Source organism: Micropterus salmoides, unplaced genomic scaffold (genome assembly GCF_014851395.1).
Source record: "Micropterus salmoides isolate LMB-PRFRI ecotype aquatic unplaced genomic scaffold, ASM1485139v1 Ms_hic_scaffold_2, whole genome shotgun sequence".
NCBI classification, from domain to species: Eukaryota; Metazoa; Chordata; class Actinopteri; order Centrarchiformes; family Centrarchidae; genus Micropterus; species Micropterus salmoides.
In genome coordinates, this window is record NW_024041150.1 from 34,332,910 (window position 1) to 34,356,755 (window position 23,846).

Consider the following 23,846-nt stretch of genomic DNA (forward strand, 5'->3'; position numbering starts at 1 on the left):
AAATGTTTTCTGGTTAAAGCTGTGCTCTCCATGAAACACACAGAGAAGTGAATCCTGATAGAAACTTGTTGAAATCCATTTCCAGGACTAACTTGTTTACACTGGTTGATTTTAGCTGATTAATTTCCAGTGCAGAACTAGAATAATGTCTCAATCATAATCCAGTAATAATAGAGATTATAAATAATATATCTTAAATCTGAAATGGGCTATTCTGCAAAACGAAAACTTTTACTTTTAATACTTTAATAATACGAATGCATTTTGTTATATTTTTTCTTCTTATACACATGCATGACAGTATTTTTACACTGTTACACTTTTACTAAAGTAATAATAATCTTAATTTATAGGAGAACTTTTCAAAACCAACTTACAAAGTGCTTTCACAAGTGCAAAGACTATAAAACACATATAAAGCAAGATACACGATAAAAGCAAAAAAAAGTAAAACTTAAATAAAATCAACTACAATCAGGAAAGGCTCTCCTATAAAGCAACATAAGATCTGAGTGCTTCTTTCACCACAGAAGGCTCCAGTCAATGAATAATCATCTTTCTATTGCATAATGCACAAATGTGCTTATTACAGTAGAAATAATCTTGACCTTTGACCCCTGGCCTGTCTTTTTTCCATTGATCTCATGCATATCTTTCTCCGGTGGGTGAGTGCGTGTTGTGTGTGTCAGCTTATTCTCCTCTCATCTCTTCCGGCTTCTCGCCATCATCTTTGATCCTTCACGCTTCCTGTAACGCCGCTATACATTTCCAGGTCTAAAAAGGTCACGAGTGACACTATATGGCTGTACATGTCTCATGTCCTCAAACTTGTGTGTGCTGACTGTCTGCATGAAAAACAGGATGGATGATTAACAGGCAACGCATACCCCACAGTAACACACACTGTTGAACCAGGATGTCCATGTCAGGGGGGCAAGTTGAACATCATTGACTACACCGCCACCTACAGTCTGAACTATGTACAACAAGATTCATTCATCAAAACGTGAGCCATAACAGAGAATAGATGCACAGAACTTTCCTGCTCAGACATGTTGTGAAATAAATGATTAATAGATAAGAAACATGAAGGTAAGAGTAAGTGTTCACTTCTGGTTTGATTACAGCAGGATAACTGGCTAAACAGGTCACTCAGTTAAGTTACTAACAATAGAAACATTTGATTTCATCATTTATTTGGCCAATCAAAAGTTGGGACATCATTTTATGGTCACATAGCTCAAAGTGCATAATTAATATATAATATGCTGTTAATATATAATAAGATGTTACTAATTCACCTTCATGTGTTTTTCCGCAGGTCACAAAGTCCTTGTCTATCAGTAGACAGTCGGGTGCATAAAGAGGTTAGGAGATAAGGTGTTATTGGCTTCTAAATTACAGTCCAATAGGATAAGTTAATATCAGAGGTGAAGGAGATATAATGTATTTTGGCCAATCAGACATATGATTTGGCTGTTTCTTTTAAAGGGCTGAGGACTTTATGGTCACACCAGCACTTTTGAGTTTAGTTCATATGAAAGAAATTGATGCAATAATTTAATTCACTCAACAGCAAATTTAATCCACATGGAACTTGTGCATTAAATTCAACTTTAGTGAAGGCTGACCAACAGCAACGACATTGTCATTCCAGGGGAAAGACATACAAAGCCTATTACAGACATAGCCAAACTGTACAGCTCTATTCCTTTAGGCAAGGTGCAAACTACAGGGGAGCTTAGCTCCCCTTAATAAGACATCAGCTCCCCTAAGCATGATTTGTAACATTTCTAAAATATTGACAGCATGCTTTATTGACATTAATCTCTTTATTTCTCTATCATCATGGATCAAGGCGGAGCGTCAGATTTCATCCAGCCAGAGGGAACTACCACCTTGACAGTCCGCAGTGGGAAACCTCAAATTTAATAGAAATAGTGAAATATTTTTACTGCACAGTATTTTGAACCCTCACCATTGCAATCAACTACTGGCCTGAGTTGTCGAAAGACATCTCTACTATCCATGATGTGATGTGAACCTGGATACGGGATGGCGGCATTCGCAGTTTTGTTTTTGTCACCTTGTTAATAATGAGGAATTGACGGATGTCTTTCATTGATAGACTTACGCAATTCACCTCTCTTTCTTCACTGATCCCCCTTATTATGGCTCTTATTTCTCTCTTCCTCTACCACCCCATCCCTCTTGCTAAAATGTCACCACGTTACTGTATGCCTATTCCATCATCACTTGGTGTATTTTTCTCTCTCCGTTTCCCAGAGGATTGGGGAAAAGGAGAAGAGGAAATGCCAACGCCGACAGAGGAAACAAGATTCCAGCCAGCATATCAATAACGAGTCACTTTCTTGGTCTCTCTCTCTCTTCTCTAAACAGGACATTCATGTCCACCCCCATCATCATGATCATCACCACCCTTACTTCCACCCTCCTCAAAACATCCTCTTCTCTTATTTTCTACTCTGTAGTTTGCTGCTGTGACAGCGAGTACACAGGTCATGTATTGACTGTAACCCTGAATGTTACTCAACAACAGTAACAAAAATATTTTCCATTTTAATATGCAATAATCCCCAGCCTGTCTTGCAGGTCTTCAAAGAGCGTAGGCTACTCGCAAAATTATTGTTACATTTTGTTTGAAGTTCACGTCACGTGACCAGCTGTTTAGCGAAGTTTGCGGTGTTGCCACACATCACACACAGCTATTACCTTCACAGCTAAAATACAGCCAGACGTGACTGCTTTTACAGTCAGCCAGAGTCAGTATTCAATTGCGGGAAATGTAAAAGGCTGCAGCTGCTCACTTCAAAGAAGCTCCGTCACAGAGCCTTATCGCAAGCATGACTTGCGATCATTGCGAGGCGGATTAGTTATCAGTATAATTAGGCCATCCTGTTGACAGTAAGATACTTATGATAAAACGCCCACTCACTCCAAATGACTGAGTTTAGATATCGATCCTTTTATATGAGTATCGATCCTAGAGCAGGAAACGTTGGTATCAGAAATATGGATACTTTAGGATCGATCCGCACATCACTAACACAGACACCTGTCGCTCTCTTTGCTGTCTCCGTCCCCCTCGCTCAGAAACATTTTTGCTCTGTTTGACTGTCTCTCTGCTCCAGGATGCTTAATTCCCTCTGAAGCGGCTGTGATCTGCACTTTATCAGAGGAGCTGAAGTTGACATTTGTGTGGATTTGTGGTGATATTTCTGTCTGATCAAAAGTGTTTTCAGTTTCGGTTTTCTACCTTTGATGAAGAGCAGTGAACTCCTTACATCGTGTACAGTCCTAGACTGGCGCGTCTGTCAGGCGGTCTAAAGGGGAAATAGGAGCAATAAGGCAGTGTAATGCACAGCAGAGGGGCAGGTAGATTGTTAAAATATTATGACTTCAATCTCATCAGATAACATTTTATTTCTCATAATATTGATTTTTGTCTCAAAATATTATTCTGGACATGTCAGAGAACACAGGTATGTGGGAGAGTCTGTTAATGTGCAGAAAGTTTTGAGCATGAGCAGAAAACCTGCTGAAACCCAGGAGCTATAAAAATCCAGGAGTTTCTAACTGAATTCAAATTAATTAAGTTGATTTTTCATTAAGGTGAAAAGGTGCCCCATGCACATTTAAAAAGTCTTTAGGCTATTTCAGGCATGACTGCATATATGTAGAGTCAGCAGGGGTTAAATTAAATGAGAAAAATTCATATACATGAGAAACATCTGACAGCAATACAGAATGCCTGAGAGCTTTACTGCATTACACTATATTTATGTAATTTTGAATTGTCACCTGAATGTTGTGTTGCCTTATATAAATAAAGACATTTCCTCAATAAATTGGTGCAAAAAAAATCACCAGAATGCAGGGGAGGACCCACAGACCCCCCTAATTAATATAGCCAGACTGACAGCTGATCACAGCTGGATCAGCTGTCAGTCTGCTCTAACAGCTGTATAGGCCACACTTTTGATGAAGTTTGTGTCTGCACACATGCACTTTTCTGATTCTAATAAAGTCTCCGTTATCAGTGCAGAGCAGCATGATTCTCTCTGTAGCTGTTACCAAACACTTGCAAATCAATAATTATAGGTTAGGTCAACTATAGGCCCTGTGTCCTGCTCAGATGCACAGGATAATTTCTACAGGCATAATGGGCTATATTATCTGCATTTATATTTATTGATTCTGAATGTGAATTCGTTATTGGATAACCCAGAATATGTTCATGCTGTCTTGGGATTTATTAGGCTAAATGTTTCAGGGAAATTTAAATGATGTAGCCTAACTCATATCAAAGTCGACACTCAGTTTTAGGCTTTCCGTTTATTTATTTACTTCAGATATCCTTTAACACTACTGATACAGTTTATTTACAAGTCACTCCTCGTCGATCGATCACTGCGCGCCGTCATGTAAAACTGACGGGTTATTTTGTTTTTTTTTAGTGCAGCGGCTTTCATACTTTCATCAGCTGTTTTTACTTGCGGTGTGGCCGCCTGCTTCCATCAGATGCAGTAGGTGAGATCAGCTGGATGAGTGGCTTTATTTTCCTTTGCTTGCTTCATTAAAGACTTCAGTGCAGTTTAGTTACAAGTCCGAGTGTTTATTATTTAGGCTGTTGTTGTTTATTTGACTCAACACAGGAATGAGCAGCCTCACATGTGACTGAATAGAAATGACGATAAATGATGTAAAACATGTTTCTTGCTGACAGACTCTCCGACTGACTTTAACTGTCTTCCATAATTAAAGTTGATGGGAGAAATAAGAGAAAAAGAAAATCTTAAAACAAGCCTAAATGAAGAAAGTTGTGTGTGGGGCTATTGTTATTCAGACCTACTATGAAGATTTTAACTCTACAGTGAATCATAAAACACAGCAGGTAAGGGGGCGTGTTGGTCAGTAAAAGACTTCCAGGAAGGATGAACTGATGTATCCTCGCCCACTCATAGCTCGTCAGAGATGCTACTCCTTCCACGCTCCTCCAGCGCATATGAGAACTTTGGGACGGCCTGCAAGATGTCGGAGCTGAACAACTTCCGGTTCAAGCGAGGAGCAAGGAAACGACAAATAAGAGACCAAGGAAATGAGATCAAGGATGATGAATGTGAACACTGTCTTAAAAACAGTAGCACAAGTAGAGAAGAGTCAACACAACTACAGTAAGAGTCTTCACCAAGCAACAACCACCAGGGCTGAAAAATTAAGCCAATGTGGAAGTGCCAAAAACTGCAGTTGTTCGAATGGTCACTTTGCTTGCTCCAAAAGCAAGTCAATACCCATAGATTTTAAATAGATATTAAAATGCCCAACTTTACAGCAGAAATAAACATGTTTACAGCCTGTTACAAAAAATGGTTTTGGTCTCTACAGTGAATTTGTATATAACTTATGCTGGTTAACTGGTGCCACACTCTAATCAGCTAATTAACTCAAAACACCTGCAAAGGTCTTTAAATGGTCTCTCAGTCTAGTTCTGTAAGCTACACAATCATGGGGAAGACTGCTGACTTGACAGCTGTCCAAAAGACGACCATTGACACCTTGCACAAGGAGAGCAAGACACAAAAGGTCATTGCTAAAGAGGCTGGCTGTTCACAGAGCTCTGTGTCCAAGCACATTAATAGAAAGGTGAAGGGAAGGAAAGGATGTGGTAGAACAAAAGTGAACAAGCAATAGGCATAACCGCACCCTGGAGAGGATTGTGAAACAAAACCCATTCAAAAATGTGGGGGAGATTCACAAAGAGTGGACTGCAGCTGGAGTCAGTGCTTCAAGAACCACCACACACAGACGTATGCAACACATGGGTTTCAGCTGTCGCATTCCTTGTGTCAAGCCACTCTTGAACAAGACACAGCGTCAGAAGCGTCTCGCCTGGGCTAAAGACAAAAAGGACTGGACTGCTGCTGAGTGGTCCAAAGTTATGTTGAAAGTAAATTTTGCATTTCCTTTGGAAATCAAGGTCCCAGATTCTGGAGGAAGAGAGGAGAGGCACAGAATCCACGTTGGTTTGGCTGCCATGTCATCTGCTGGTGTCCAAGGTCAGCGCAGCCGTCTACCAGGAAGTTTTAGAGCACTTCATGCTTCCTGCTGCTGACCAACTTTATGGAGATGCGGATTTCATTTTCCAACAGGACTTGGCACCTGCACACAGTGCCAAAGCTACCAGTACCTGGTTTAAGGACCATGGTATCCCTGTTCTTAATTGGCCAGCAAACTCGCCTGACCTTAACCCTATAGAAAATCTACGGGGTATTGTGAGGGAGGAAGATGCAATACGCCAGACCCAACAATGCGGAAGAGCTGAAGGCCACTATCAGAGCAACCTGGGCTCTCATAACACCTGAGCAGTGCCACAGACTGATCGACTCCATGCCATGCCGCATTGCTGCAGTAATTGAGTGCTGTACATGCTCAAACTTTTCATGTTCATAATTTTCAGTTGGCCAACATTTACTAGATACTGAATTTGGGATTTTCATTAGTTGTTAGTAGTTTTAATCATCACAATTAAATGAAATAAACATTTGAAATGTATCAGTCTGTGTGTAATGAATGAATATAATATCTAGGTTTCACTTTTTGAATGGAATTACTGAAATAAATAAACTTTTTGATGATATTCTAATTATATGACCAGCACCTGTATCGTCAACACCCATAGCAGCACTGAAAGGTTGTGCTTTGACCTCTAACGTTTGCTAATTAATAACAAACAAAGTATAGCTGAGGCTGATGGGAATATCATTCGTTTTCCAGGTATTTTGTCATAAATGAAAGTTTTAACTAATTAAAATTTTGACCTGATTATGTTGGATGAAGGTTAAGTCACCACTAGAGTTATCAATATTCATAATGTGGGAAACCTTAATGTTTGTTCCAAAGTTCATGGCAAAGCATCCAGTTGTTGTTGTCACATTCCACTCAAAAACCAAAAAGTCAGCTAGATAGTGACATTTACTTTCATGTAGTTGACACATTTATCCAAAGCTACTTACAATTGCTAAACATGTCAGAGTTCACACACCTCTGGAGCAATGATGGGTTAAGTGTCTTGCTCAGGGACATAATGGTCACAGTGGGATTCAAACCCAGGTCTCTCACACCAAAGGTATGTGTTTCATCAACTGCTCCATCACCACCCGTCAACAAGTTGTATGGGGAAACTAAATTAGTTAATTTTGTTCCCCCATATTCTGGGGACCTTCATTTCAATTTCCTGACCATTCATTCAACAGTCAAAACCCAAACTAGTGGTGCTAGAAGAAAAGTCAGGTGATCACTGAAGCCTTATGGGGACCATGAATGTCTTTACAACATCTGTAAACCAAATTTGTGACCCAGCAGACATCAGCATTCCTAAAAAGGGCCAACCACTCTTTTCAAAAGAACAACAGGGTTTTGTCCATTTCACCGGCAGCTCCCTGCCAAAACGTACTTGCTACTACTACTACTTGCTCTTATCTCCCTGTTTCAAACCCCAGTACATATGTTCAGATATAACACTACATGATCACTCAACAAGGCATAGAGAGGAGTGACAGAGACAAAGTGAAAGAGAACTGAAGGGAACATGTTTAAAAGCATGTAGACAAAATTTACTAACGATAAAAAGGCGATTCATGTTTTCTGCCGCCTGCATTTTAAAAGACAGGCTGTTATCTTGTCTCCCAAAAGGTCCTTACTCCTAAAATCAACAGATTTTCAACAGAACAAAGAGATGATCTTATTTTGAAGAACACTTTGGGAAATCTTGCTCTGGGAAAAATACATCAAAGCACTTTTTCAGTGATCATATGCTCGTACTGCTGTCCCAGAAAAAAGTAAGACTATAACAAGAGTGCTACTGTTTTCTTTTTGTATTTTAATTTGATGTAATAATACATGCCGTGAGTGCGCCGCAATCTTGTTCAAAGAGCCTTTGTATGATTTTAAAAAATATGCATGTCAAAATGTTCTCTGATGCACTACTCTTCATGAAAGACAGCAGAATAGTAATTTTTATATAATTTGTAATGTGTGTAAAAAAAATTTAAGGGAGTAAAAAATCTGTGTATTTTGATTGAGAAGTCATAATGGGATGGCTGTGTCTGAAGAGTTAAAGCAGGTCATCTACTAATCAGAAGGTCGATGCTTCAATCCCTGACTCCATGTCGAAGTGTTCATCTTGCATGGTAGCCTCTGCCATCAGTGGTTATCAGGGTTACGAAAGGTAGCTCCTCTTTAATCTTGAGAAGCTGCAGAGCTGCAGTCTCTATTCATTCAACTTACACTGTAAATTTCCAGCTAAACTGAGTCTTTTTGAATACCCTTTTCTCTCTCTCGCTTGTCATTCACCGGTCTTGTGTGAGTTTTGCGTGCATGCCGTGCTGCCGACAACTACATGCGATGCGGTTCCTCGCGGGTCTATTTGAAGTAGCTGGCTATTTAAAAACGATAAAATATTCTTTGTGTGGGTCATCAACAGTGATAAATTATCCGAAAGTCCTGCGGGGTGCGGACAACTCTGCAACTCTGTCTCTTCAGCAAACGTTCCTCTTCCGCCACCACATACACACACATACACACGCACTGACGACCCAGGGTTAGGGTTACAATTTTGGATTTATTCACGCACTTTAAAAACATTTATTGGAAGTTTTATTCTTTTTATATGTTTATTTACAGCATTATATGTTGAAATATATATTGTAATAGGCTGTATATTAACTTATTGGGAGAAAACTGGTAGTTCGATGTAAAATCAGACCTTCAGCACTCCCATATCGCCAAAATGGCCTGATCCTTGTTTCACTGCGAAGCTTCAACTGTGAGTTTGACAGTCGAATCAGCATCGGATCTTCAACTATTGGGCCCTTGTATGAACAGTGTGTGAACAGGGCGAATGTGACATGTAGTGTAAAGCACTTTGAAAGGTCAGAAGACTAGATAATTCCAGCATCAGTTTATGTAAGTTTACATAAGTACAGTCAGAGACATTTTAGAGGAGACATGCCACTCAATCGCATCCTCAATACAACTCTTTGGGGAAAGCCCGTAATAGCAATGATGGCGGTTATTCCGTCCCTCCTGCTAGAAAGCCAATCAAAGTCATCACTGAAACGTCAAACGATTTTACTGCTGATTCTATTCATGTAGGCTAGTTTTTATGTCCTGGTGACCAGTAAAAGTGCAGATCTGGCTCTCTCCCCATTCATTCAGATAGGAACCTAGTTTTGTTAGTCCAAAATAGCTGCCCGGAGGCGTTACCAAGATGGTGGCCAAGTGGCATGACTTGCTTAGAAGGTCTTTGGTACAGTCCAGCCAGCTAGAATTACCAGATCCCAGCTGGGTCCCTGGCTGTAACTAACCCTTAAATGACATAGTGACCTTAGCTACCACTCGAACCCCCGTTTGTGTATGTAAGTGTAGGTCTATGTTGTAATTGAAGTCGCAGATTATCTGTTGATAGTGCCATAAATAACCTGCCACAGGTCCAGTTCTTCAAAGTTTAGATAATGCTACGTTCCAGGCAACTCGGAACTGGGAAATTTCCGACCTCCAACAAGAAAAATATCCTGGAATGCCACCTGAAGTCGGACGGCCTACTTGTGAACTCTTGTGAAAATATCTACCCTGACTTCAGGAGTAGCAGCTGAATAAGCAACTTAAGATCTCCGTATAAGCTCAACAAAAAGTATATTTACATGTATTTAAATTAAAATAATACACAAGATCATATAGTAAAACCTGTTCTGCATACATTGATGTAGATATATGTTAGGCATATTAGGTAGCTGGCTACAGTAAAGAATCTCATAAAGTCATCTCTGCATAAAGTTATTGTTAAAAACATTAGGAAGTATAGCCTACAACATTGACTGACTTGATGGTTACCAACTGATGTAGCCAGAGGGGTAAACAGTCAGCCATGGTTTTCGTTCACTTTTGGCGTCATGCACCACCATGTACCTGGAACGCTTTGATGTCGGAAGTTTCAACCGGGAAATATCCCAGTTCTGACCGGTCTCGAACGTGGCATTAGATCCCTAGTCAAATACCAGAGTACGTGATGTTCAGTAGCCTTCTCGTTTAAACATGCAGAGAGTAAGACGGGTTTTCTGATGTACATTTACAAATTTACAACTTCTTGCAGATGATGGATGATTAAACTGAGCGTACTGTATTGCTTTTAAGTAGAATATGTAGCAATGCACTTTTCAACCCAATGTCACATCGTTGCCTCTGACCAGCCTGCTGAACCTGCTAAACCTTGATTTCTGCTGTAGCATTTTGGCCAAAAATTCTTCAACTCAAGGACACAAGGCAACTGGTTCACCACCAGAGGGTCACAAATATACTATTTTATCATTATTAGATAAGGATCAAAATTCCATGCTAACCTTATTTTCAGCAGCAACACAAACATTGCAATATGTCTTTTTAAATCTGATTACAAGAACAATGTCTATCTCACTTCAAGGTGATTATTAAATGCAGAGTACAAACACCTACTGCTGTGCATTTTAGATATATAAGGTATATTAGACATACTGGATTTATGTAATGTGAAATAACAACAACAAAAAAAGAAGCTTAAAATTAACCGGTATAGCTTGTTGCCATGAAACTGAGGTATTAGTCAGCCACAGGTTCATTTGTTCTCGTCTCATTTTCCCTCCCCAAGAGGATGGCGGTGGGATGGGGTGTGGGCGAGATCTGCTTTTTCAGGAGATGTGATGTCATCTCCATTTGCTTTTATGGCTGTATCACATACGTTAGTTGCTGTAGAGATGTAGTGTAGCATGACAGCATATAGCGATATGTTTTACTTCTGTCAGACAGCATTTACTCTCAGAAGGTTCACACGAGGCATTCATTTTTCACCTCCTTTGATCCAAGATGCTTTTGCTAGATTGTTTTATTTATAGTGACAGTGATTTAAACCAGACGAGAAGTGGAGAAAAGGAGGGGAAATGCAGAGAAAAAAGAACAAATAGGCAGCCTGTTCTTGTGTTTTTAGGAAACAGATTTTGCATGTAAAAAGGCCTCTAGACATTGCTAAAACCAAGCGGCAACCTCCAGGTCTGAAACGTGAATCCAATACGGAAGAGCTTTAAACCTTCTGCCAAAAAGATGTCTGATTGAATTGAACTCAATGACAAAATGACTCTACTTCTCACCTGATTTACTACCTCAGTAAACACTTTCCTAATAAAGTTTATGGTCTCAATTGCAAATTTTAAGTTCTCTTAAATACAACATGTAGTTCATGTTGTAAATTATGGTCCCATTTTTGTCAACACTTGACTCAACTACCACCTGGATGGACGATCCCTTTTCCATCACAAAATCACAAGACCCCATTTATACCTGGTAATAACATCATATGTGTAATTCGGGGCACAAGTCAAACGGGATTAAAAAAATGTTGACTACTATACATATTTTTTCCGAAATAAGATCCCATGGGGCAGAAGAGAGAGTTAGGCTTTCTGGTTTTAACTGCAGACTGTATATATCCTTACCCAAGTTATTTATAAAAAAAAAATAACATCTATTATATTTTTTAGCAAATGTAATTCTTTAAATAAATATGTGCCTGTATAAATGTGTATGCAACTTTTTTTTTTTTACACTTATGCTTACAGATCCCAGTACAGACCATTCTGAAAATGTTTGCCCATTTCTAACTTTCCCTTTTCCCCTAAACCATTTTCAGTAAAAACGCACAAATACACAAACTGTCATGATCCTGTCTTGTCTTGTTTGGGAGTCTGAGTTTAGTTCCATGTCCTTAGTTCATGTTTTGGTAATCATTCCTGGTCCTTGTTTGTATTATTGTGATTTGGTCTCCTGTGTACTCTGTGTTCTAGTTCTGTGTTCTCGTTTAGGTTCTGGTTCTTTGTAACTTGTGTGTGTTTCTGTCTTCTTGGTTATTCACTCTGCCCCGTGTCTGCTTGTCTAGTGTTCTCTCTGTTTCCCCCTGCTGTCTCTCTGCCTGCCTGCTTGTCTCTCTCTGTCTGTTGCTGCCGCCCCGCTCGTTAGTCCCTGTGTATATGTATGCCTGCTTGTCTCTCCAGTCTTTGTCACGTCCTTGCGTCTAAAGTTGAGTGTTCCTGCCTGTTCCTTTGTCTTCCTTGTTCTGGATTATTCCCTGTGTTTTGGATCGCCTTGTGTTCTGGACTACCTTTGTTGGACTTTGCCTCGAGCTCCTTGTAAGCCTGTTTAAGTTATTTATTTGAATTAATAAACATTTTTGAACTGCAACCTCCTCGCCTTGCCATTGTCTGCAATTTGTCTGCATTTGGGTCCTCGCCGCGGTCTGCACTCAGCGCCTTAATCCATGACACAAACAGCTGCACATGTACATACACACACACCACCACACACACACACACCGCAAATAAAAAACAATTGAAATCATATTTAGGATGGACAACAATCATCCTACACCTCAATTTTCTGTATCTGATGGGCAGTTTAGTCTCTCTCCCACACACACTCACAGCTATTACTCTACTACTGGTGACATGGTTCTAAGCTTTATTTGTAAACTCATTACTTGATATTTAAAACTGTTTCTTTCAACTCAGGAAAATCTCCAAAATCAGCTTATTTGCGTAAAAGGTCAAACATGCATTTATTTTGTCTTGCTCCAAATTATGTCAAGGATTTATGGATGCTTTATCTGCCTGAGCGTTTCCTTAGATGGGTGGATGTGGCTCAGGTGGTTGTGACTAAAGACAACCGGGCCTTTGCCGTTAGAGCCCCAGACTGTGATGATCAGACAGGCAACATTATTAGCATATACAAAAAAAAAAGAATAAAAAATACTACCGCTATCACTAGCTAGCTATAGCGCCATCAAACGCTACCGAAAATGCTAAAAAATAAAAACACTACAAAATGGAATAAAACACAAATTGCAAATTGCAAAAAACACATATTGCTAACTCTAGCTAGCAAACGCTAATAATAAAAAAACATCTCTGTTTCACACAGGAACCAAACTCTGGACTCCTAAGTGAAGGTCGCCTAAATATCAAACCTCCAAAACAATATTTGTGGTTATTTATATTCTACACTTTGTGTATTTTCGCATAACGTAATAATCTGGTTGTTTAAAGCTCTTCAGCTATCTACCTATGTTGTTGTTTTTTGGGTGAGGACGGCCTGGTATATGGCAAGTTCCCTGAGATAACTTGGCGCTAGATAAATAAAATGTAATTCTTTTTATCTGCTATTTTGTTTCTGTAAAGTAAGCTACTTTGTGACCTTGTTAATGAAAGTTCTATATAAATAAAGTTTACAGTTTATTATTATATTCAACAACCATACATGTGAGCTACAGTCAAGTAAACTCAAATAACTACATTTCTTAATGTATTGATGACATTTAATTTACTGGTTTTTGTAACAGTGTACGTCAACATTTTTCATCCACAGTCAAATTCATTCGGTTAGGCACAAAAACTATTAGGTTATATGTTTTAGGGGAAGACTATAAAAACAACTTTGGACACGAACAGCGATCTTCAGTGTTAAAGCGGGATGCTTTGTGGCACTTCCAAAACAAACAATCAAGGACAGTTTCTATATAGTCACTCTAAATGGTACATTAAAAATAATAAAGCAAAAACTGAAATATAATACAAGCATACTGAGTCATTATAAAAGTTGTTACCATGGATAGCAACAGTCAAAAGATTAAAGGAAGCCTCGCAGTGGTGACAGCTCTGACCCTGCCAATCCCGGACACGATCATCCATCTTAGGATGAAAGCCGTGTTAGGATGTGGGCACCATTTTGGGGCGGGCGGGATTCCTCTATAGGGAAAAGACAGGAAATGTGGAAAATGCCAACAGGGGCTTTGAAAATGCAGTCCTGCTGTCCTGACATGGAGAATGATATATCCTGCATCCTCCAAACTGACACTGGCCTGTAATATCTGTCATGTGATCTCTTAAATTTATGGAATTTATTATTGAGTTTTTTTCCCCTTAAAGTGATTTCTGACATTTCACAAAATGCATTTAGACCACCTTTAAAGACAACCACACACTGACTTATTCATTGACTTGATCTGAATATAACTCTTTATCCCGTCTCTTATTCCTGAAGAGTGCCACACTCATTCCCTCCTCGTCTTTGACAGGTTGCCTCGTAACACCACTAAGTTTCATTAAGAACTGGATTTTTGGACACATACCATTAACTTGAAATGACTGAGGCCACTGCAAAGCTTCTTAAAACCAAGATAACTGCTCACAGCAGAGTTTAGTAAACACAGCATAAAGACAGATTTAAAAACATGACGTCGTACAGTGGTTCCCAGTAATGTCTTGGCAGGGCAAATCAATTCTATAGGGTGTGCATAGTGTCAAATACTTATTGTGCACTGAAACTTCAGATTTTAGCTTTTAAACATAGAACATACATTTAAAAAGCAGAATACCCGTGCTTTTAAATGTTGATCGTAACAGGAGAATGTGTCAGCCAATGCAACAATATATTCGTTTTATTTGTACAGGGACAATGATTGAGTTTTTTGGCACCAGCTGTATTAGTCGTCGTCGTCGTTACACAAAGCCAAAATAATGCCCTTATCTGCTTTCTATCTGAGAGATACATAGGATCGATACCACTCTCGTGTGATTAGCCTAGCTTAGCATAAATACTGGAAGCAGGGGTAAACAGCTAGCCTGGCTCTGTCAAAGAGAAAACAAACAAATGATATAACATGCTAGTTTGTAAACTGTGGAGAGAATCAAGGCAGCCGTTTTCCCCTCCTTTCAGCTTTATGCTAAGCTAAGCTAAATGCCTCTTGGCTCTATACTTAACTCAGACTTGAGAGTGATATCAACCTTCTTATCTCCAGCATATTTCCCAAAATTTTAAACTATGTTTTTACAAAACATTAAGGAACATTTTGAGCGTCATCTTCCCTTTAGGCTTGAAAGGTGGCCTTGAAAGTTTGCAGTTTGCTACTTTGCTGTAACTGTGCTTTCAGACCAAAAGCGAAGCGAGTGTCCGGGGAGTTTACATACAAAGTCAATGCAAAGACGCATAGAGCTGCGATTTTCTGTCAGGCTGCGCAAAGCGACACAAGGAGGGGTGGTGCCGGCGACGCAAAGGTGTTCTAATCGCCTTCTCGCATTGTCTGTGAACACTTGCAGCGAGGATTAAATTCGCCTTTGGTCTGAAAGCACCATAACAACAGTGACAATGGATTCAATTCACAGCCCAGAGTCACTGTGAACATCCACAGCTGCCACCGTTCCTGAAGGAAGGAGAAAGTCAAACTATTTAGAGCCATCTTTCAAATGTACAAGCAGTAAGTATTTATAATTAGATTTTTATTTTTTTATTTCTTTAGTATTTACTTTTCCAGCATTAGGTCTTTTTCAGCACTGTCCTGCTTTATGTTCCTACAGAAGCACAACAACAACAAATCCTAAAATGATGACAATCTCTTACTGATTCCCACTCGGGAGCTCTTTGGAATGAACTGCAGGTCAGGGGCACCTCAGCATTACTGCTTCCCTCCCTGGCGACTGAGGCTTGTGACTGAACCGCCGAAGCGGCATGGCTAAACTGCTGTCAGGATCTCTGGGAGTGTCAGAGACAGCCTGCCGTGTGAGAACGATCTTCCAGCCTCAATTGTCAGTAAATCATGTTTGTGGCCAACCAGCAGAAGATCCATCACTTAGTCTGAACGCTGACATGCACGCAGAGCTGCCAAGGCGCAGATGTACACGGGCGTATAAAGGGCGATGGATACATGTGGAGAGACAGATTGGCAATGCCTCTTTTTGCTTTGCGCTGTTTTTCCGTGTGTGTGTTAAGAAGATTCAGGGGCAACGCAGAGATGCCAAGACTTACAATTTGAAGGTAAATAGGTTGGCTGTCTAATGACTGCATCCATATTTCCACTGTTTTCTTTCCCGATCCTCGCCTCAGATTTACATGGAGACTAAACACTCTGAGGGTTGAGAAGTGAAAATCCTGTGGTTTTCCTGTCATAACTCAATAAAAGGTCTTCCCAGGACAGTGGTAAACTATTCTCTCTCACACACACACGAATGCATGCAGATATCCCACATACACCTCTACAAACCAGCATATGTGGTTTTATTGCGACTGGGTCATGCATCCACAAATGCATGCGTGTACACGTTATAAAAACACACAACACAGATGTTATCTATCCTTTCCGGAGTAGAGAATGATTAGTGTCTCTTCAGCTTCTGATTAACAGGCTTCTCGACCACATCCCCAACTCTGCACGCGTGTAGCACTGCTTTTTTACTTTTCATTTTTTACAAGAGCAACAACTAAGAGTTTTACTGACACAGAGCACTAAATGATCAAGAGAGTTTGTGAGCAACTGGAATAACTTGATGATCACTGACTAACAATGCTGGGCTTTTTTCTCTGCCTCTTTTTGAACAAAAGCTCTCGGCCAGTAGCAGATAATACATTCATATACTCGGAGTTAAAGCTATAACATCACAGTGTAAAAATACTCAATTAAAAGTAATTGTTAGTTGTTAATATAAGTAAATCAGTATTAGCAGTAAAATTTGTAGTATTCAAAAGGACTGATCATGAAGGACAACAGAGTTTAGAGTCGTTTTCAGGTGAAAAAAATAAATAAATAAATCAGATTAAGGAAAGGAAATCAAGAAAGAATGGAGACTAAAAGGACAAATGAATAAAGATATTTATATTTTATAAGGTTAAAGGACGAGGCTGCCATATTCTATATTTCTCTTAATATCAACAAATCAAATGACAAGACCAAAGCCAACAAAGTGTTAGTCCATCCCTCAATAATTTATTTGTGGTAGTAAGCCATAAGCCCATTGTTTCTTAAATAAGACATTGTTATAGTTGCCCATAGTAAATATGTAGAGTATTTTTAACACTCAACAGGCTGTTGGAATTATGCACCTTTCTGCCTCCCAGAGCGCAGATTTTTCCATGCCACCGTGTTTGAGGACACAGGCTGGCTTGCAAATCTATCTAATTAGAATATCATCAAAAAGTTGATTTGTTTCAGTAATTCCATTCAAAAAGTGAAACTTGTATAATGTATACATTCATTCCACACAGACTGATATATTTCAAGTGTTCATTCCTTTTAATTTTGATGATTATAACTGACAACTAATGAAAACCCCAAATTCAGGATCTCAGAAAATTTGAATATTGTGAAAAGGTTCAATATTGAAGACACCTGGTGCCACACTCTAATCAGCTAATTAACTCAAAACAACTGTAAAGGTCTTTAAATGGTCTCTCAGTCTAGTTCTGCAGGCTACACAATCATGGGGAAGACTGCTGACTTGACAGCTGTCCAAAAGACGACCATTGACACCTTGCACAAGGAGGCAAGACACAAAAGGTCATTGCTAAAGAGGCTGGCTGTTCACAGAGCTCTGTGTCCAAGCACATTAATAGAGAGGCGACGGGAAGGAAAACGTGGTAGAAAAAAGTGAACAAGCAATAGGGATAACCGCACCCTGGAGAGGATTGTGAAACAAAACCCATTCAAAAATGTGGGGGAGATTCACAAAGAGTGGACTGCAGCTGGAGTCAGTGCTTCAAGAACCACCACGCACAGACGTTTGCAAGACATGGGTTTCAGCTGTCGCATTCCTTGTGTCAAGCCACTCTTGAACAAGACACAGCGTCAGAAGCGTCTCGCCTGGGCTAAAGACAAAAAGGACTGGACTGCTGCTGAGTGGTCTAAAGTTATGTTCTCTGATGAAAGTAAATTTTGCATTTCCTTTGGAAATCAAGGTCCAAGAGTCTGGAGGAAGAGGCACAGAATCCACATTGCTTGAAGTCCAGTGTAAAGTTTCCACAGTCAGTGATGGTTTGGGGTGCCATGTCATCTGCTGGTGTTGGTCCACTGTGTTTTCTGAGGTCCAAGGTCAACACAGCCATCTACCAGGAAGTTTTAGAGCACTTCATGCTTCCTGCTGCTGACCAACTTTATGGAGATGCAGATTTCATTTTCCAACAGGACTTGGCACCAGCACACAGTGCCAAAGCTACCAGTACCTGGTTTAAGGACCATGGTATCCCTGTTCTAATTGGCCAGCAAACTCGCCTGACCTTAACCCTATAGAAAATCTATGGGGTATTGTGAAGAGGAAGATGCAATACGCCAGACCCAACAATGCAGAAGAGCTGCAGGCCACTATCAGAGCAACCTGGGCTCTCATAACACCTGAGCAGTGCCACAGACTGATGGACTCCATGCGACGCCGCATTACTGCAGTAATTCAGGCAAAAGGAGCCCCAACTAAGTATTGAGTGCTGTACATGCTCATACTTTTCATGTTCATACTTTTCAGTTGGCCAACATTTCTAAAAATCCTTTTTTTCTATTGTTCTTAAGTAATATTCTAATTTTCAGAGATACGGAATTTGGGATTTTCATTAGTTGTCAGTTTTAATCATCACTATTAAATGAAATAAACATTTGAAATATACCAGTCTGTGTAGAATGAATGTATACATTATACATGTTTCACTTTTTGAATGGAATTACTGGAATAAATCAACTTTTTGATGATATTATAATTATATGACCAGCACCTGTACACACACACACACACACACACACACACACACACACACCAAACTGAATGAACCAGCATTCTGAATCTTGTCTGTGTGACAAGGTGGGTGAAGAAAGCAGAGCTGTGGAAGAGGACATGTGCAGAGGGGGATTTCACCTGCTTTCCTCAGGTGGATGTTTTCCTCCCCAAAGAGGATGTAAAGAAAACTCCAGTGAAGTCAGTCCTGGATGGACATTTAGCCAACTTGATTTGTGGTTTTAATTCTTACTTCCCTGACGTGGAGGAAAAATCTGCACAACTGGATTGGGTGAGAAATCAATTTCTCTTGTCTGAAGCAAACAGAATAAAGTTTCCTGTCAGTCATCAGGCAAAACTCTTCAACTCTTTAACACAGTGTTGGCTGTGTGTGAAGGAGGAGCACCCTGAGCTGGGAGAAAAAAAGCTTTGGAGCAGCTATTCCCCTTTGGATCCACATATTTGTGTGAGGCCTCATTTTCTGCAATGATTCCGATCAAAGCAAAGCAAAGAAACAGACTGTGCCTGGAGAAAGATTTTGATCACTGCAGTTGCCTCACTGATGCAGAGAATGACAAAGATCCTCAGTAAAGCACATGCTCATGTTTCTCACAAAATAGTAAGTTAGACACAAGTAAAACACAGTTCAATGCAACTACAATGCATCATTGCTGCTATTGCATGATGACAAAAAAATGGGTTTGTCTCAGATTTAGTGAAGATAGAAATGTAGCATTTATATATTTTTTTAAATTACAAGGTTGTTGAATAAATCAGACACTGGAGGCACTGTGTTGTATTGTACCTCTTTATATGGGCCTTTTGTTATGTTACCTACCAAAAAGTGTTTTCCTCTGGTCAGGAGGTACATGGCTGACAATATATTTCAAAGATGGTACATTATTGAAAAACATTTGACAATCACTGGTCTGTGGTGATGACCCATACGGCAATAAGCACCTGTCCAGCAAGTGACAGCAATGCAACTGACAAAACCGCATCAATATTTGTTGCAGAAAACCAAATCTAATTTATAAACCAGGAATTTGGAAACAACAAGCTGCTTTTCTTTCAGCCAAAACATGCCACAGCCTTTGCACTGTCAGGCTGCCACATGGCATGGAGCATCACTGCTGTGAATCCCAAAACTCTCCCTCCATGTGGTGAAAAATCCTCTCTGAGTAAATGGGTTGGAATAACTACAGTAATAAAAAAACTTTAAGCCCTAAACTCAAGAGGTTTAACAATCCATGCAAAATACAGAATATCCTTCACATGTTAGGGGCAGTGACACACATTTAAAATACTAAAATTTACAAAAATACCGGTAAAAGTTTAGGTTTAGATCGCACAAACATTTCGAACTTGACATAACTGCTGACACAACTCAATTGGAGCCCAGGTGATGCATCAGCATGGCAAATAAATTGGCTGATTCTAACTCATAGCAGATGACTATATGTTGACCAGGGGTCGAAGATGTTTTACTTACGTTAAAGCAGCAATACTATAGTGTAGAAATACTGCAGGTAAAAGTCCTGCATACAAACTCTTAAAGTAGTTTAGTAAAAATATGAGCAAGTATCAAGTTGATCACTTTAATGTTGCAGCTGGTACAGATGGGGCTCATTTTAATTACTTTATATACTGGGCAGCTTAATCTATTATAACATATAATAATTTATTAGTGGTTATATTAGTTTATTAGTTATATTTTGGATGAATAATCTGAATCTGCAAAGTAACTTAAGGAAAGCTGTCAAATGAGTTGTGGAGTATAAAGTACAATAATTTCCTCTGAATTGTTGTGGAGTAAAAGTATAAAGTAGCAGAAAATTTAAATAAAGTACAAGTACTTTAAAATTGTTGTCAAATAAATGTACTGTTTGTTGGCTAAGAAAGATATTACTGCACAGAAATGTCTTACCGTCACATAGTTTGTCAATCTGAGCACTGACCCATTTAGCTAATGTCTATCACAATAACAATAGTATAACCAAGTATAACCAAATGTTGCTATGGTTAAAATATTGCCCACTATATCAATATCTGGCTTATTTTGAACTCTCGAATACTGACATTAGTCTTGAAACATCGACACAAGACAAGTCCATCTGAGGAGATCACTTTCCTCTGTCCCTAAACCAGCTGATCATGCATGTTGCACTGTGTAAGAAGAAATTTGATTAACACCAAAATTATTATCAAAGTCATTTATTAGACGTTTATGTTCAAATTCAAGTACATTAACTCACTGGCACTTCAGTACTCCATACCCACTTTATGCTGGTTATATAACTCTTGAGCACGACTGATGGGAGATTACACACTGTTTGAGGACACTCTGAAGGCATTGGCACTCACTCCCAAATGAGAGACAGATATACACACACACAGCCGACCGCATGCACAGAAATCTTGAGGGCATCATCACAAAGAGGAAGAGGAGTGCAGAGTGGAGAGAATTGATTAACGTAAAGGTTAAGTACAAGCACAAATTTTTGTGTCTGTCAGCAGTGTGAAACTGTGGAAAACTGGGTGGAGAGTTATTAAGACGGAGCTGGAAATCAAACCCACACATTTCAAAGTGCACCAAAAATGGAGCATGAAACATGAGACCCCTAGAGTGACTAACAGCCAGAAAAATCTTCCTTCATCCCAAATGCCTCTTCTTACTGTAAAACTAAAAGAAAAAGCTATACAGCGCTCGTGTTTCAAACTCTGAATTATTGACAGACTTCTCAACAAGCCCAAGTAGAATGAACCATCATCAGGTTCATTAAGCATAAAATGAAAAATCACAATCTCACATGCTGTGGTCATTATTAATTTATGGCCGTCTTATGAGAATCCATGAAGTACCTTTGGTAATATCAATAATTAATAGAAATTCATTCCATGTTTTTTTCTGTGTATGTTGTAATTGAATCTGCTACTGTACTGGATGTAAGATTTGATCACTGTTGTTGTTCAATGCTAACAAAATACTCTGAAGCCATATAAAAGCATTTTTTTATTTAATCTTTATTTATAATGCTCGAAAAAAAAACAGTCCTTCGACAGTCTGCTGAAAGTAATTAATCTTTTTTGTTGCTGTTTACCTTCCTCTTGCCCAAAACCAGCATGGCATCTTAGTATCATTGATTTGGAATAGCAACAATACTAAGTACCTGCTTTGGCATTTTAATATTTCTATTTTATAACAATAAACTGATAATCTAGTTGAATTGCAGCATGTTTACCCTTTTAAATAAATGTTCGAACAATTGCACTCGAAGTCAGTCAATTTTCATATTTGTCCGTTTCATAGAAGCTAGTCTTGGCTGGACCTAGTTCCCATCCAGGTGGGCAGTTAACACCATGAACACACACACACTGTAGTTTATTGTGTTTGCTAAAAACTACAGTGACCAACTGTTTTAGAAAATTACTGAGCCTCTCTAAAATATTATTACTATTATTTATTTTAGACCTGTTTTTAAAGTGTTCAGAAAGTATTAAGAGATGCACTAACACATTGTCGGGTTTGTTTTTTTCATGGGATTAGTTGACAGAAGAATATAGAACCAGCCTTATCCTTTAACCTGCAAGTCCCACTGATATTAAGAATTTAGCAAAGAATGATATAAAATCAGCCCAACAGACAAAATATTATTAACAACACTAAAAAAGTCAGAAGGAGCAAAACTGCCAATGGAGCATTTCTACCACAGAAGTACAAACAACAGTCAGGCACTCGGGACAGACAGCAAGTATTTGTGATTATTTCAGAATGATTTCTGTAAATTTGCAAAAATGGTTCTTAGTTCTTAGTTTACCCAGAAAACCAATGCATACACAGAAATGGCCAGCTAACTCTGACTCTGCCTTGTAAATTAACAACCTTCCCACGTTTTAGGAGAAAAGCAAATGTTTTCCTTTCTGTAAAAAAAAATCATAAGAATGAGACCATAAACTGGAGTTCAATTTACTAGCAGAGCTGCTATGAATGCGTTTTTCTCACTTAAACCTCAGCAAGCAGAGCCAGAAAACAATAAACACATTAGCTAACTGGCAAACTTGAATATCAACATTAAAGTCGGATTAAAACATGTAGAATCTTCTTTCCAAGGGTAACTTCTGTTCTCTAGCCAAACTGAGATGTCTAGCTGCGTGGGGAGTTATGATCACCATCTATTGCATTTATAGGTTTTCACAGAAGTACATGGTGAGATAGTTATTATATCAGCTTCCTCTTCTATTATCTCTTCTGAAAATTAATCTCATTCAGTCAGGAGAGACATGTTAAGTGATGTAACAGCTTGCTGTTCACATGAAGGTTAGATTTTTTGGCATAAGCAGCACCTTAACTCTTTCTAGAGAATATCTTGATGGTGGTGGTGGCGGTAGGGATGAAAAGTGGCTAAAAGCACCTGTCCACAGGTGCAGCTTATTGGGCTGATAACAGGGATCTGGATTAGTGATTGGCTCCTGGGTGGCATGGTAGCAATAGGTTGTACTTGATTGTCTGAAATGAACAAGCAGGGCGTTACCATGTGGATTTTAAACTGATAGGACAATCAATGGAAGCAGGGGAATGGAAATGGACAGTGGCCAAGATTGGTTTTCTAGCGCTCTCAGTCATATCACATATTCTTCCTCCGCAGATGGAGTCTACTCAGTTTAAAAATGTAAACTTTAAGGTCTTCTTGTCCATGTTGACATAAAGATGAGGTTCAAAGTTCATTCTGCACTGTACAACAGGCGGAACTGGCTTTTAACTTCAACCCAAGATTCAAACTTCAGTCTGCACAGAAAGACAGATATAATATATATATATATATATATATATATATATATATAATATCAAAAACTTTTTACCTTTAAAGCATTTACTCGACATCTGATCACCTCACAAACACAACAACAGCATGAAAACCTACACCAATAATTTCACAAGCTACTACATCAGGTGCAGAGGTAAAAGGCACAGCTGCCACTGCAAAAATACAACCAAGTCTTTAACTTTAATGGGATTTGGCCACTTAATGGAGCAAAATAAAGTCCCAGACTCAGTACCACAAATCAAAAAGCAAGCAAGAAATATGACTGAGCCACAGAAGCTGCACGTAACCATGGCAGAGCGAGGGAAAGGCAGATGGGCTAAGAGTAGAGAGAGGCAGAGAGGTTCTGCTGTGAGTGAAACAAGGGATGACAGATGCAGAAATAATAGTTTGAGAG

At 39.2% G+C, this 23,846-nt stretch overlaps 1 protein-coding gene across 2 annotated transcripts in view; it reads right to left on the reverse strand.

Annotated features, from left to right (window-relative positions):
- The window catches only part of arhgap36 (Rho GTPase activating protein 36), an 84,616-nt gene that overhangs the window by 56,965 nt on the left and 3,805 nt on the right, over window positions 1-23,846 (reverse strand). Inside the window, exon 2 of one of the 2 annotated variants that reach the window (XM_038730144.1) lies at window positions 3,278-3,344. The exons of the other annotated variant lie outside the window; for it this stretch is intronic. The gene's annotated coding sequence lies outside the window, so the exon portion shown is untranslated. The remainder of the gene's footprint in view (window positions 1-3,277; window positions 3,345-23,846) is intronic. 2 annotated transcript variants of the gene reach the window in all.